This window comes from Eptatretus burgeri, chromosome 5 (assembly GCF_056783735.1).
Source record: "Eptatretus burgeri isolate ZD-2024b chromosome 5, Ebu_testis_v1, whole genome shotgun sequence".
NCBI classification, from domain to species: domain Eukaryota; kingdom Metazoa; phylum Chordata; class Myxini; order Myxiniformes; family Myxinidae; genus Eptatretus; species Eptatretus burgeri.
The window spans coordinates 89104758-89120198 of record NC_140965.1 but is presented as its reverse complement, the minus strand read 5'-3'; the positions used below and the strand labels follow the sequence as shown (position 1 = coordinate 89120198).

The 15441-nt window shown below is 46.3% G+C and overlaps 1 long non-coding RNA gene across 1 annotated transcript; it reads right to left on the bottom strand.

Annotated features, from left to right (window-relative positions):
* Positions 1–1021: 1021 nt before the first annotated feature.
* Positions 1022–13195, bottom strand: LOC147026922 (uncharacterized). Its single transcript, XR_015058562.1, has 2 exons — positions 12710–13195; positions 1022–1502 (listed from the first exon to the last, which is right to left on the bottom strand). It is a non-coding gene; the product is annotated as an uncharacterized LOC147026922 (long non-coding RNA).
* Between the last annotated feature and the right edge of the window lie 2246 nt (positions 13196–15441).

Sequence of the window (15441 nt, the reverse complement as noted above, 5' to 3'; positions counted from 1 at the left end):
CCACCGTAAACCCCTTCACTCCGCAAAACACAAAAACGCAAAGAAATCTGAAAACCAACTCCATGGGAGTACCTCCTGTGCAGCTGACCTTCACAGAGCAACTCACCAGATGACGGGATTGTGGCAAAGCCTTCGGGACCCCCACTCTTTGATGATGAAAGGAAAACCACGTGGTAACCTTCCTGGATAAGAATGCGGTAGTGTGTCAGTGTGGTGCTGAGGTTTCGTCCACCAGAATGTGATCTCCTTGGGTTAACCTGAGGCGGTCCCTTCGGTTGGGTGCCTGGAATGTCCAATCCCGAAGAGAGAATGTTCACCTGTCTCTGTTATCATCTGAGCTTAAGCATTTCAACATCGGTATTGCAGCACTCTGAGTTTCGGAGACCGGATTGCGGTGAGATAATGGCCGGTGGTTACACAGACTATTGTTCTGATCACTCTGATGGTTACCATGCCCAAGGAGTTGCTGTAACTGTGTCCAATCAGCTGACTCTAATGATAATTGAGGTAACACCGGTCAACAAACGTATTATAAGACTGAGGATTGGTCACTCCTTTGGTGTCATTTCCCTGGTCTCTGAGTATGCTCCGATTGAGGCGAGTGATCTCATCATGAAGGACACAAGGGTGGAGGTTTCCCCGGTTCTCCCAGGACTCACCGGGAATTGAGGCCGTCGTACACAAATAAGTCCTTGTCACGGTGGGTCGCTAATCGACCACGAATGCCAACAATTAAACCACATGACCCAGTGTCTTCCATCTGAGTGCCATTTACCTGGGAACACGAAGTCGCCTTACAGGGGAATCACACCCTCGGCGATTGTGCTGCTCTTATCTTTATTCTTGATTAATGGTTCTTGGTTCTTGATGGTTCTTGATTAATGTAGCTGAGCTTACCTCTAGCACAATGGCAGACTGATGTGACAGCCAATTAGTTGGGGAATTATTCTCTCCAGGCTAATCTACATGCGGACATTGCTGGACCAATTGAAGAAAAGGACAACCTTGGGCAGATTGAAAATATAATTCCACAAGAATAATTTATTTTCAATCAGCAATGTGGTGTATGGGAAGGAGGGAAGGGAACTCAAGGGCATTAATGGAGTCAACGGGCAACCGGGCCAGGAAAAGGGGAAATGCAATAAAACGCAATCACAGGTGTGTATTTACAAAAAGGAAAGAAAATCCGCAAGTTGCAGACTTGCTTATTGTATTCCTTACCGACTAGATAATACGACAGGGTACCCATCAGATCACACACACGGGAAGGCAAATTGGGAGGGGCAGGGTGGCCTCATCCTACTGGCATGTACGTAACTGTTGACTCCCCAGGTGGGTACCGCTCATCCTGCTGCTCTCCTGAATGGCCCCGACACTGGCCCCACAACCGAGGGTCCACGAGCTCTGTCGGGAACAGCCAGCCAACAGCCACGAGCACCGTAGATCTCTGCCAAAGCATCTGGGACCAGGGAAGAAGTCCTGGTGATGCAGAGTATCCGGGGCTAGGGCAGAAATGACAGCAACGATCATTGCAGAGAGAGATTGAGAGCAATGATGCGACGATAAGTGCAGATCAATGTTCAGCATTGTACAAACCAATGTGTCAAGCGCAGCTTTATCATCCCTGTGGCAGGCAGGGCCAAGGAGCAACACATCATATCTTCAGAGGTGGCCTGGGACCAGCTATTGGGCCATGTCAGATCTTACGAGCTGGCACCATGCCAGCCCACACAGCACCGCGCATTTTGCTGTCCACCCAGATATGCACTCATTTGGCCCTTCCAGTTGTTGCCAGGACCAGAGGCCCACACCGAGCATGGGGGAAATCCCTTCCATCCCCATGCACCCGGGACAAACCCCACATGTACAAAAATGTCCATGGCACAAAGCCGGGGTAATTATTATTGCACGGAGGCTGTGTCATGTCCTGGTCCATTTACCAGCTATGTTCTTCAGGTGGAGGGCCATGAATGGAGAAAAGGAATACAAAATACAGTACAAGGGTAGATGGCAACAAGTTACATTACAGGGTAGACGTCCATACAGAAGAATGGACAAACAAGGAATTTGTGAGGCTTTAAACAATAAATGGGAATTTGGCATGCACTTCTGAAGCCATGGCTTTGGTGAAGGTTGCAGAACACTGGTGTTATGTGAACACACTGAACAGCCATGGCAGTAAAACAGCGCATGCCCAACATGACGATGACAGTCACAGCACACGTCATAACACACTGATGGTGCTGTTATCCCAGTGGGTTGAGAAGGGGCACGAGCTACCCAACCCAATGCATTTAATTACATCATGACCCCTACTGGTGTACATGCAAATTTCTCCAAAATGAGCATAATGAGTTTAAGTGTGATGATTAAAGGAAAATGTAGCCAATTAAGCTTGATTGATATTTAACTTGAAAGTAAAGTTTTTAGCATATAGCACAACATATTGTTCGAACCATATAATGGGAAATGTATATGAATACAACATGATTATTATATCTATGTGCTGGAACATGTATCTATTTCGAATATATATATATATATATATATATATATATATATATATATATAAATATATATATATATATATATATATATATATATATTGCATTTTCAACATCCTTATATCTCTTTACTATATTGGGAGGTTACCAGTCTGCCAAGTAAAACACCCCTCTTCCCCAAAACAGATTGGCCTTCCAAATAATCTTCAATCTTTATTCAGTAGAATATAATTATATTATCTATTATTCTATTTAGCTTGTTAATATTAAGGGATTCTCATTTATAAATAATTTTATATTGGCATCTGAAAGTCTGGCTGGAAGCTGGAGTCCAGCTCCAATGGAATGTGTGTGGAGATAATGTAAAGATGTCTGTTTGAACTCCTTTCAACTTCAGATAGTAAATTGTACTTCAAACACTTTGAATTAAAGCTGACCTTTGAGTGGCCGCTGCAAGAAAAGGCTATGAGTGATCTTTTCCCTGAATCCTAAAATTTCAGCCCCAGCAGCTATCTGTCTCAAAAATGACCAGACATCATTCCATTATCTCACCCTCTTCACCTTTGCTTACTATGTAAGGATCTCAAGATACATGTACTTTTGGGATAAGAGGATAAAACGCATTGCTTGTTTGTGTTATTGGATCTCCTCTGATTCTCCATACGTATGCAAATGTATTTAATAATTGGTTCAACTGTACAAGAGGAATTGAGTATCCTTCGACAATTTGGCAAGCCAGGCAGAAGCATTAAGACTCAGAGGAGCATGGTTGCAGATTCTAGTGATGGTAAAACACAAGCTCACAGATTAGAGGTGAGGGGCCTTTTGAAATCCCTGGAGATAGGTATATGCTACCAGCTCACTGTGTGCCTCGTCCAAAGGGTTAATATGCTCCAAACTAAATATTTGAGCCAATTATTCCAAGTAGGTTTATTTCCTTTCTCTTTGAGATTATTATCGGTTGTTTTGGGGTTGGAGTCCCCCGTCCTGATCAGATGAAAAGGGTCAATGTGCACAGCGACACTGTCTCAGTGTACGCCTGAATTAATTTTGTATTTCCACCTGTTGTTGGAATAAAATTGTGTGTTGTTTCCATCTTGGGGTTGAAGTTGGAATTGAAGAACCTGTATTGTTTGGATAGAGCTCTTGCATGACTAAATTTTTATCTGTTTTGTATTTGCACCTATTTTTGTATTTGTAGAGCTGTATTTGCATTGAATTGCATTGATTTGCATACTTGATTCAGGTGTACTAAGTGTTGTCTTATTTGAATTTATTGCACTAAGTTAATAAGATGGGTAACCTCCTTGAAAAGGTGAAAAAGGTGAGTACACCTGAAAAAGGTATTTGGACACAATATACACAATGTGGCCAAAAGTAAGTGGATACCTGCTCGTCCAACATCTCATTCCAAAATCATGGGCATGAAATCATATAGCTCAATGAAGCTAGTTAATTTTGGCACGTTCCGAAATTTTTTTGTTCACTCAATATAATTATCCAAACAGTAGAAAAAGGTCTGTTTAATGCTTTGGAAATTTTAAATTTTCTTGTGTATCTATGGAGAAGGAAGGAATATAGCCTAACTTGCTTTAAGTAAATCGGTATATCAGCTTAGTTTCTGTATATGACTCACTATTTCTTTGAATTATCAGATTTCACAACAGATTTTGACACTTATTTGGTTCGGATGATATCCGATCCTCAAAACGGAAATAATATTTTGATGATATACTTTAATTAATCCATGAGAGTAGATCATGGAAAATCGTATCATATAATGTATGAAATCGCTCCAATCTCCTAATTTGAAAAACCTTAGCACTTACAAAAGTGATGTTTACAGTGATTCATAGTTATGATGAACAGGCATTCAATAATATGAGTGAGGAAAGTGGAAAAAAAAGAATTTTATCGTGAATAAATAGTTGTGACCTGTTTCAAGTCAAGGCATGGCATAGCAGGCAGAAAACAAGGCAGCTTCAGACCCCAGCAAGGTTAACCAGGAAACACCGAAATACCCCAGACAGTGAGGTGGCCAAGGATCATCTGATGAAGGATATAATTAAATTAGGCCATTAATTATCTTCAAAAGGGGTGTTTTAATCAACCCAAACATCCAATTTTCACTCTTGCACTTTGTTGGAGTCTTTTTTAGTATGCATGCAAAGTTTCAGGCTGCTGGGTTTTATAATTTTGGGGTTATGGAGGAGACACACTGACACACCAACACACCAACACATACACACACACACAAACACACCAACACACACACAGACATTTATTAGTGTGTATATATATATATATATATATATATATATACATATATATATATACATATATATATATATATATATATATATATATATATATATATATACATTCATATATATACATATATATATATATATATATATATATATATATATATATATATATATATATATATATATATATATATATATATATATCCATTTGCATTTTACAAGGCCCTATATCTTTCTACTGTATTGGAAGGTTACCAGTCTGCCAAGTAAAACACCCCTCTTCCCAAAAACAGATCGGCCTTCCAAATAATCTTTAATCATTATTCAGTGGAATAGAAATATCTATTTTTTTTCTATTTAGCTTATTAATATTAAGGGATTCTCAAATATAAATAATATTTTTGGTGTCTGAAAATCTGCCGAGAAACTGGAGTCAAGCTTCAAGGGAACGTGTGTGTAGGTAATGTCCAGACATCTGTTTGAACTCCTATCAACTTCAGATCATAAATTGTATTCCAAACACTATGAATACAAACTGACTTCCGAGTGGCCACTGCAAAAAAGGCGATGACTGATCTCTTCCCCGAACCTCAAAATTTCAGCCCCAGCATCTTTCTGTCTCAAATGACCAGACATTGTAACATTATCTCACCCTCCCCACATGTGCTTATTATATAAGGAACACAAGATCCATGTACTATTAGAATCAGAGGATAAAACATGTTGCTTGCTTGTGTTATTGGATTTCCTCAGATTCTCTGTATGCATTATTATATTAATACGCTGAGACATATTTTGTGGATGTATCTCCTCCAAAACTGCCGGAAGGATTGTCGCCATTTTCAGCATGCGGGTGCTCTGTGGTCAAATGTACAGCCTAGGCTATGTGAGATCGCGCCAGCCGGACAGGTTTGGGAATTTTTGGAGATTTTCTAATTTTTACATTCGTTTGCATGGCGACGTGTGACGTCACCGCTGAGAGGGGTAATGACGTCATGATATCATCGGGCATTCACTGACGTCATTATGTCTGTCGTCGACAGACCGTCGCCACTGAGAGGCGTAATGCGACTCCTAGAAAACAGCATCTGCAATGTAAAACCCTCTTCTGCACATGCTGACTGCCTCAGAAGGTGCATTTGACACAAAAAATGCAACGAGAAACATTGTATATAAAGAAATTCGATAAATCACAGTGTGAACACTGGATATATTGATGTCCTCATGAACCCTCACTTTAGAAACTTTGTGCGGGCATGGGTTTGGCTCGTATGTATTAAATAAATAATTCAACTGTACATTAGGAATTGAGTATTCTTCGACACAGGGATGGCGCTATTCTTAACATATATAAGGGAAATAACTATTCCAAGAGTCTACGTGCTATGTACTTTTCAATTTCGGCATGCGGTTTATAAAACCCCAATGATATATATATATATATATATCATGTGTGTTTGATGTCATCATTTAACGAAACAAATAACATCATCCGCTCAGTGTTGTAAACAAAAGCAGACGAGCTTGACCTCCGAGGCGAGAGGAGGTACAAAAACAGAATGCGTTTGTGCACAATAACATGACAACAAAAAAAACAACATAAAGAAAACACCAGTACCACCACCACCAACAACAACAACAAAAACAGATTAGCTTGATCACGTTGCGAAAGGACGTGAAACCGAGTGAATCAAGTGATTGCGGAGAACAGACAACATAAGCTCCATGCAAGCACAGCAGCTTGACCTCTGTGCCGCATGCAGCACATAGTTTTGACCTCCGTGGCAGGAGAACGTTCGTGGAAGACTTCGAACGAGGGATATGGGAGCAGTCTTTTTGGGTATCTCGATTTACCAGGCATTTTGATCTTCCTCGCATTGAACTACCCGAGTGTTCTGATCCACTGAGCGTTCAATCGAACGAGCATTTTAAACTACCAAGCATTCTAATCCACCGAGCATCTTGATCTACCGAGCATTTGATTTCCCAGGCATTCAATCAACGGAGAATCTTGATCCACCAAGCATTTTATCTACTGGGTGTTCGATCAATCAAGCTCTCCTTAACACGAGTCTTTGGCCAAGCCTGCACTCACGTTTGCCTGCTCGGACTGGATGAGCGAACAAGAGGAAGCTCACACGAGTCTGCACGCAGTTGGAGCTTGCGCACATCTGACGAAGCTGGGAACTCTCTGCTCTACATTTTGTCTACTTTTCTATCTCTACATTTCTCTGGTTGTGATTCTGATTGGTGCTAAATCTCGTGTGTAGAAAATTAAGTAAGATTGTAGAAGGGGCTCATAAGTATCAAGGGAACAAGTTCTGATCTGTGTCTCTGTTCTATTTGCTGTACATCCATGCCATATGAAGATCCCCCATTGTATGCATGATGCACCCTCAAAAACACCCTGCATATGTGCTTTGCCATTCCTTGTGAAAAAAACGTTATTGTTTAAACCTTTATTCCTTGTGAATTCCTTGTGAATAAAGCCATTTCTTGTGAATAAAACTTTTAAATCAAACCTTTACATAGTGAGAGTGTGATTTTCCTGGCAAATCTCACACTCTCACGATGTCTCTCCTTAAGGACCGTTTGGACCCCCCCCCATCAACTCATCTACTTTCTCAACAATCCTCTGGAAGAAGTCCTTCCATCCAATTTTCTGGGTCTCACAATCTGCCATGATCTTTCCTGGGAAAGCCACATTCCCAACCTGGCCTCCAAAGCCAGTCGCCGACTGGGAATCCTCCATCGTGCAAAGTCCTTCCTCGGCCCACCTGAGCTCCTGACCACATACAAAGCTTTCATCCACAGCCGGATGGAGTACTGCTCTCCCCTCTGGGCTGGTACTCCTGCCTCTCACCTTTCTCGGCGGAACGCTGTGGAAACAAAGGCATTTAGGATTATTGGTATCTCCCACAGTGAGGCTGAGTCTTTGGGTCTCTCACTCTCTCACTGCAGGCAGGTCAGTGGTCTTTCTGTCTTCTGCCATCTCTTCTCCGGTCTTGACCACTCCCCCCCCCACTGCTCTTTCTGAGATTTGTCCCCCCAAAGTTTTCGCAGGGCACTCAAGGTCCGCCAGCAAACCCCTTCTGTAAAACTACCAAAATCACGAATCACTGCTCACCTTCACTCTTTCACTCCTCTTTTTCCATACTTTTGGAATAAACTCCCACACTCTCTTCAATCCCATTTTACCTCCAGGCCTTCAAAACAGCTATTCCCACCACTTCTTATCTTCCACCATCTAAAGCTACGATCTTTTCAACCCCAGTTAATCCACCCCATCCCCACCTCCTTCAAATTTCCTGCTTTCCTTCCAGAAAGTCCCTGCAGTGTCCATCTTCGTGTACCTCGTGTTCCCCGCCCCATCCCTCTCCCTTCCACAGATGTCCGAATGTCTCTGTTCCGCACTGTTTTACCCTTCGCTCTCCTGCCCCTCTTGCCGACTGCCTCCCTTGTTGTGCGTTTTGTTTGCTCGCACTCATACGAACCTCGATAATGTATACAAAAAATAAAAGCAACCTTTATTGAATATATGTGCCACACAAACTCTCCCTGTGTTTCCCCAATATCAATAAACGTGTACATTTTTTTTTCTTCCAACCTGCTCGTGATATCTTTTCCCGGTTGGTCAAACATAGTATGCACCAGTCAGGTCAGGTCAGGAATGGGAGCATGCGCCAGAGCAGCGCGTCTCTGCGTCCACTTTCTGCCGGTACCCCAGGGGCCTCCGTCTGGCCATCCCCCAGGCAGATTCCTGGCCGATCCCCATCTACTTGAGATGCCGATCAACCTGCAGCAACCATGAGGCACGTGGTCGGCCCATTGGCCTCCTCCACTCACGAGACTCCCTCGCTGAGAGAATCTGGTGAGCAGGATCAGCGTCAGGAAAACGAGCAACATGTAGATAACAGCCGCAGTTGACGCTCACAGACTATGCAGGTAACAAATCTCATTTGAGACTCTCTCAACAACCGCTCGTTGGACACAAAGTCCAACCAGTGATAGCCAAGAATTCTCCAAAGAGACCTGGTACCAAAGGAATTAAGTGTCCATCTCAGATCCTTGGTCAGAGTCCAAGTCTCGCATCCATAGAGCTAGACTGGAAGCACCAAGGACCTGAAGACTCGGACTTTCGTCCTCCCGCACAGGTACAGGCTGCGCCACACCCCATTATCCAGTGAATCCATGACGCCCCAGGCCCGACACAGGCGTCTATTGACCTCTGACTCACATGCCAGCAGAGACATGAATATCACTGCCAAGGTAAGTGAATCTCTCCACGATCTCAACATCCTCACCACAAACAGGCACAGACAGGACAGCAGCATCCAAGATTTCATTGAAAGCCTGGATCTTAATTTTGACCCAAGAAACCCGTAATCCCTGCAGCTCCGTCTCTTCATTCAGCACGTCAAGGGCCCCCAAACAGATATCTAAAGTCTGTGCAAAGATGACTGCATCATCTGTGAAATCAAGGTCAGAGATCTTGACATTCCCAAACAAAGCACTGCAGCTTGATGTCTTCAACATCCTCCCTAGAATCCAGTCCATTCAAGTGATTAAAAGTGTGGAGGCCAGTAGACACCCCTGAGAAACTCCAGTAACAACTGGAAATAAGTCAGAGATGGTACCACCACACTTCACAGCACTCTCACTACCAGAGTAGAGTTCAGACATCAGATCGATCAGTTTTGGTGGCACCACACGAAGACCAAGAATCCTCCAGAGGACATCCCGATTCACTGAATCAAACGCTTAGCAGAGATCAACATCGGCTGCATACAGCCCCTGCTGAAACTCTCATCTGCGTTCGGTGAGGACACGAAGAGCAAGGATATGGTCAATCGTTGACCTCTTTGGTGTAAAGCCTGACTGCTCTGGACGCTGGTGCTCACGCAGATGGTGGCGAACCCTTTCAAGAATTATCCGAGCAAAGATCTTGCCCGGCACTGAGAGCAGCCTCACTGCTCGGTAGTTGTTGCACTCTTGGTGATCACCCATACCTTTACAGAGAGGCACAACAAGCCCCCTTTTCCAGTCAGTTGGGATGATGCCTGTGTTCCAGGTTGAGCACAAAACTGCATGCAACGACATGAGTGCAGCATTTCCACCAGCCTTGAGAAGTTCAGCATTGATGCCACAAATCCCTGGACCTTTACCCAATTTCAACCGGTTCACCGCAGCCTGTGTTTCCACAAACGAAGGTGGGCCACAGTTGATTGGAGGGTCAGCAACAGGGATTGTAACACCGCTGACATCCAACTCGATAGCTGGTGGATCAGCATGGTGCAACCGCTCAAAGTAACCAGCCCAGCGGGCCTTCACTTCAGACTCCTTTGTCAAGAGCCCACCACTCTCTGCTCTAACTGCAGTACACCGAGGGATGGGCTTGGATGAACACAGTGTGCGAATTCCCCTTTAAGCAGGATGAGAATCCCTTGACCACAGGTGATGCTCTAACCCCTCACAGATTCCTCGCACATAGGCCTCCTTGACCACCCTTTGCGCACATACAGTTTTACTCCTCAGCTCCGTGAACAGCTCAGCTCTACCATTCAGCCTGGCCCTGCACCTCTGGTCAATGTTATCCAGTGTCCTTGGAGAGTCAAAATTCTTCTTTGCCCTTCAGTGAGATCCAAGTCATCCACCGGCAACATCAAGGACGGTGGGCTTGAAGGCACTCCACAAATCTTCAGGACCTCCGAAGGCATGCAGACCCCCCAAATCTACACTTCAGCTTGTTCGCAAACTCCTCAGCTACCCTTTTATCCATGAGCTTGCCAACATCCAGCCTTGGCTGGGATGGTATCATTCTCCAGGATTTAAGGTGCAACTTCAGAGTTGCTACAACAAGCCGGTGGTCAGTGTTGAGGAACTGAGCACTCCGGTAAACCCTGCAGTTCTGGATCATCCTCCAGCGACCGTCAACGAGTACATGGTCAATCTCCTTTGCCACATCGCCACCGTTGGATTACCAAGTCTAGCAATGAGCTTGTGGCTGCTGAAACCATGAACTGGCCTCCCTAAGTCCATGACTTCTTGCAAAGTTAAGGAACTTAGTGCTATTCTGGTTCATATTTCCTGACCCATGGGGACCAACACATGTCTCATGACCATCCTTATCAGTTCCAGTCATTGCATTGAAATCCCCCAAGACTAGAAGTGTATCTCATCTGGGGCACTGATCAACCACAGACTCGAGCGTGGCGTTGAATGTGTCCTTCTCGGTGAGGTCACTCACCTCAATCTGAGCATAAACAGAGACCAGGGAAATGACACCTAAGGAGTGGCGAAACCTTCGTCTCATAATACACTCGTTGACCGGTGTTACCTAAATAATCATTGGAATCAGCTTATTGGACACGGCTCCAGCAACCCCTTGGGAATGGTAACCATCAGAGCGACCAGACCAATAGTAAGTGTCACCACCCACCATTATCTCGCCGTGATCCAGGCTCCAAACCTCAGAGAGTGCTGTAATACCGATGTCCAAACGCTTGAGATCAGATGATAACATAGACAGGTGATCATCCTCTCTTAGGGACAGGACATTCCAGGCACCCAATCGAAGGGACCACCTCAGGTTTACCCAAGGAGACTGCCGTCTGGTGGACGACACCTCCGACACACTCTCCCGCAATCTGACCCGGAAATGTTTCCCCATGGTTTCCCTTCTATCATCAAAGATTGGGGGTCCCGAAGGCTTTGCCCCAATCCTGTCATCCGGTGAGCTGCCCTGCGAAGGGAAGCTGCACAGGAGGTACTCTCATGGCGTGGGTTTTCAGATTTCTTTGCGTTTTTGTGTTTTGCAGACTGAAGGGTTTTACGGTGGCTGGAGTGCAAATCCTGTCATCAACCTCCTAATAATAAGTAACCCAACTGCAGGAGGACATCCGCAGACACAGTTGAGCACGAGACATGGTTGGCCGTTGGATCACAAGGAGCTCCTCCGCCCTTTGACAGGTTTTATTTTTAATCCTGCTGGGTGTCCATATCCAAACACCCTCCTCACCAAAAAACCTGGTGGGGGGACCGGTTTAGTCGCCGTCAACCCGACCATTTAACAGGTTAGTACAGGTTCACAAGATACCTGCAGCAAGTCACAGATCTAATCTGGCCTGACCTGACTGACTGCACTAGTGATAGCCAGGAAGTTTTACCCTAACTGTTTTGCTCCATTAAATAGCCAGCGCTGCACTCCTTGCTCCACTTGACAGTAATCTGCGTGCACGGTGAGGGTCTCGGTCAGTTGTTCTACGTCACTCCCATGTAAATGGTGTTAGACGGTTGAACACTGGGAGATTTGGCCATCTGATTGATGTTTGTGGTTGCTTCACAACCCACCAGGCCAAAGTGGCTGCAGGGTCGGTAGTGGTTGTAGGTGTGAGGACGCACCTCATGAGCCCGGTGCGTGTGGGTGCCGATACCGTAACAATATATTCACAGATTCCTTCACCGTCACAGGCTCACACATCGAAATCCCCCGATCCTTCCTTCACTGGTTTCTCCTTCACAAACATGACATCACCGGAGTGAGGGATGAGGGTGGGGAGGGTGGTGGGGTGGCAGACAAATATATATATATATTTTTATATATATATATATATATATATATATATATATATATATATATATATATATATATATATATATATATATATATATATATATATATATATTGTTGTGGTTACCAGATTCGCAAACCACCATTCAGGTCCCTTAGGTGAGGTATCTCGGTAAGTGCATGTGTAGTTAGGCCCAAACCCGTTGTCTAGTGGGAATACATGTCATTTATGCGAGCTGCGACTCTTCAGGATAGCCGTTTTTCTTTTACTATCTTTATTTTGGACCAACCGCCATGATCACAACCACAACATCAACCACCAACCACAACGCCGCTTCACCACAACCGCCACGACCTTCCCGTCACACCTCGCAACCGTAGCATCGCCACCGTTCTTGCCCCGCTGTGGGTACCGGTGTTGGACTCATGCAGAACGCGCGTCGAACAGCGTGTACAAAATCACGGATTTTGTGCTTCAAAAACGGATCAAAAACGACACACGCCCACTTTTTGCCGTCCAATCGGTGAGCGAGGGGCGAATTGGCCCCGCCCCCAGGGCGATCGATATATGCAAATTTGTGGATCAAAAAGCCTTCACGCCCACTTTTTCTCGGGCCAATGGGGAGCGAGGTGAAAGGTCAAAGGGAGGGGGTCAAAGGCGAAGTTACGGGGGGGATAAAAGGACGGTGTTCGTCAGTCAGCAAAAGGAGAACGAGAACGAGAACGAGAACGAGAACGAGAACGAGAACGAGAACGAGAACGAGAACGAGAACGAGAACGAGAACGAGAACGAGAACGAGAACGAGAACGAGAACGAGAACGAGAACGAGAACGAGTCGGAACGGAGGGGACGAGTGTGGAAGTCTGGAGCCCGAAGCCTGCAGTAGCTGGAGAAGCTGAAGAGAGTCGGACGAGGGGGTGCTCGCGTCGGTGCCAGGAGCTGCACGCCCGAGGGAGGCCGGCAGCGCGACCTGGCCGAGGTGGAGACGCACACCAGGGATAATAAAGATCCTCTATACCCCGAGCATCAGCAACCCCCTCCTGTTTCCCCCCGCGCTGAGATAGTGCGACAAAGGGGGCCCCTTTTCCCACCCCCTGCCTGACACTGTCCGCGAGGCCCGCGGAGAGAGGCGCCATCGCCGCTCCGCGTCTCATCACCAGACGGGTAGGCGCGACCCGGTCTCGGCCTCAGGCCCGCCTCATTCTTGAGGATATTTCTTTTCCTTGGTTTTGGGTATGTGTTGTCGGCGCCGTCTGTGAAGTAGAATTGTATAAGTGTTGCCGTGTGCTCGGTAGTCGGTATTAGCTCTGCACTGTGTTTTCACTTTTATATTTGCTTTTTGTGTAAATGGAATTGTGTTTTCTTTTTTTTTGTGTGCATTTGGTGGAATTGTATTTGTGTGCTTTCCGTTCGTCGCGAATAAATGTGCTTTATTGTTGAACTGTTCTCCCGCTTCGCTTCGTCTTTTCCTCCATTGGGTCCCCATCTTGCTTCACGTAGAGGGTTGGTAGTGGGCTGAATACGCCCGATAATTAATCGAACCGTCGAGGTCGACGATAACACCGCTCGGTTATTCTGATAGTACGGAACGGGTCGCTTAAGTGGCCCGTGTCCGAAGTCGACCTGCGGCGAGGTGCGATCGCCCGGTCTACCCTCCGCGTGGGTACTTAGGTAGTTCGAATTTGGCGAGCAACCCTATCCCACGCGGGGGCTGATTGGCTCGATCGCGGTGAGACCGAAAGGTCCACCCGTGACTGGTTCCCGGCGTTAGTCCGAGAGGGTCACGACTGGATTGTCCGTCCGGTGGGCGACGTGCCGCGATTCGAGTTACGTGGCCGTCGCACGCCGGCGGGCGCGAATCCGCAACACTGGTGTCAGGTCGTGCGATGCAAATTCATCGCCCTCCTCACGGCACTGGTAACGGAGAACAGGAAAACGGGCTGTCCTGTCTCCGGCTAAATTCACGGGAATCGGTCCAGGGGTGAGAGAAGCGACCCCCGATTCCCTCCAAATTACGAGCGAGCAAATTAGCCCTTCGCGGGAGGCAAGATGGCGTCTCAAGGCGAGCGGGAGCCGGGGGTATTAGAAATGTATATGTGTAATAATGTAGAGTCCATGGTCCAGGATGGAATCCCCGTGCAGGAAATGTTGATTGTGCAGGAACACGGACTCGCCCAACTGAACCCAGAACCTGAGGTGGGTGCGGCAGCGGCCGCGGTGTATGACACCTCCCCCCCCCCTCTCCACCAAAACCCTTCCCCGACCCCTGCCGAAACGGCTCACCCAAGCGCACCCGACATGACCCAGCTATACACCATGCTGGCAAAAATGTATGCGGAAACGACAGCGAAGATGATTGCGAACATGAACAAGCAAATGAATGAAGTGAAAACGACGATGGATACAAATACAAACGAAATGAAAGGCATGAACGAAAAGATGGATACAAATACAAATGAAATGAAAAACGAAATGAACAAGCAAATAAACGGAATGGAAGCAAACATGAAGGAAGAAATGAAAGAGCTACGGGGTGAGACGCAGAACATGGGCCGATGCCTGCAGGCGGGCATGAAGGCCGTGACCAGGGAGCTGGGAATGGCGACTCCACGTGTGGGAGCAGGCGAGCTGGAAGGGGTGCAACGGCTGACAGACCCGCGGGGGAGGCGGGTGAAAAAATAATTCGGGGGGCGTGTTGGGCAAGGGTCGTGACAGAGGAATCGACGGTGACCAAGAGGGAAAAATTAAATGGGGAGACCAAAACGTGTGAGACGAGACACGAAATGACGACAACGGAAATAATAGTTGAGACAAGGGAGGTAAAGGGTGAAGAGTTGGCAGAGACACGGGAGATAGAAAAAATAGAGGAAAGACTACACGAGGAAGACGGGGTAAGTAACGCACACACACACACGGAGGTAGTGGAGGATAATGGGGGTGAGCTCGCGGAGCGTGTGGGGACCCGGTGCGAGCAGCTGGATGACCTCCTCCAGGAACAAGGGGAGGGAGTATGCCCCCTCGAGGCGAGTCACGACCAGGTGAGTTCGGTCGTGCTTTGCGAGGTTGAGGGGACGAGTGCTGTGGACGGGTGCACGGAGA